This window comes from Oxyura jamaicensis, chromosome 2 (assembly GCF_011077185.1).
Source record: "Oxyura jamaicensis isolate SHBP4307 breed ruddy duck chromosome 2, BPBGC_Ojam_1.0, whole genome shotgun sequence".
NCBI classification, from domain to species: Eukaryota; Metazoa; Chordata; class Aves; order Anseriformes; family Anatidae; genus Oxyura; species Oxyura jamaicensis.
Window position 1 is genome coordinate 109061571 of NC_048894.1, and position 1663 is coordinate 109063233.

Below are 1663 nucleotides of genomic sequence, written 5' to 3' on the forward strand. Positions count from 1 at the left end.
CCTTCCAGCGGGAGGAGGAGGAAGAGGAGGGGGAGGAGGAGGAGGAGGAGGAGGGGGCGGGAGGTGGGGACTGCGCGGCCAGGGAGGGCTGCAGGGGGCGGCCCCGCTCCGCCCGGCACCCTCCGGAGGGGTCTCCCCGCGGAGGGAGGGAAGGACGGACACCCCAACCTCCCCCCCTTAAACCCCCAAATCCCCTGTCGGGAGATTGCGTGGGTCGGTGCCGAGGGGGCCAAGGTGCCCCAGGGAGGCTGTGGGCAGGTACAGCACCCCCAGTGCTCCTTGCCCCCCCGCCGTGAGGATGCACCTTCGTGTGGCAGCATGGCTCTGCATTAAAAGCAAAGGGTGGGCGTCTAGGTTGCCTTCTTCGGTGCTGCGCTCCTCTGCACGCCTTTCCCTCCCGGCTGTTGTTGATTACTTTTGATTTTTAGGCTGGGCTTAGGCCCTGGTCGTGCAAGCGCTCAACGTGTGCGCTTAGTGTTGTATGCGCGAATGACTCATGGGCCTGGATTTGAGCATGGGGATTTCTTTTATAATGTCCTCTGCTCAGGGACATCAAGTTTGCTGGCTTTTCCTTGGACTCGTAGGCTCAGCCGTATGGCAAAGAATGTGTAACAAATTGGAGAAAATGAACACAGCTGAGTTTTGAACAGTTTAAGCTAAAGTGTTTACACACTGCATGCTTACAAAGAAATACAAACAATAATGGCTCCTTCCAGCTCCCTTGAGAAGGAAGAATAAATTTAATCTTCCTCATTTGTATAGGGAGGAAACAGACAGAAACAAGTAAGTGGTGAGTCAGAATTAGAGCTCCGGTGCTTTGGATTCTCAGGGTTAAACTTGTTCCTTCAAACAACTGTTTTTCAAGACAGAAATAATGGTTTCCAGAGCACTTGGTGGCGGTCTCTACAAGCCAGTAGTGTTTGGATATCCGCTCAGTGACCTGGAAGGAGATGCACAAAGAGCAACCTCCTTCAAGAAGCAGGTGCACATGAACATGAGCAGGCAACACTGGGTACGGCCATAAAAATGCCCCTACCCAATGTTATTTACTCAGCTTCAATCCATTCATCTAGTTGCCACAGAAATGTTTGCCAGCTGTGTGTGTGAAGGGTGGTGAATCAAAGGGCTATAATAAATGGGGTTACATCAGGCTGGCAGATGGTCACTAGTGGGGTTCCACAGGGCTCCGTTTTAGGTCTCTTCAATGTTTTCATAAATTACTTCAATGTAGGACTTGAAGGTATACTAAGTAAGTTTGTAGATGATATTAAATGGGGAGGAGCTGTTGACTCCGTCAGGGGCAGTGAGGCCTTGCAGAGAGATCTTGACAAATTAGAGGCTGGGCAATCACCAACAATATGAAGTTCAACAAGAGCAAGTGCTGGATTCTGCACCTGCGACAGGGCAACCCTGGACAAATGTACAGAATGGGGGCTGAGGGGCTGGAGAGCAGCCTCACAGAAAGGGATCTGGGGGTTTTGGTTGTCAGCGAGCTGAACACGAGCCAGCAGTGTGCCCTGGCAGCCAGGAGGGGCAACCATGCCCTGGAGTGCATCAGGCATGGCATTGTTAGCTGGTCGAGGGAAGGGATTGCTCCGCTCTGCTCTGTGCTGGTGTGGCCTCACCTCAAGTGCTGTGTGCAGTTTTGGGTGACACAGTATAT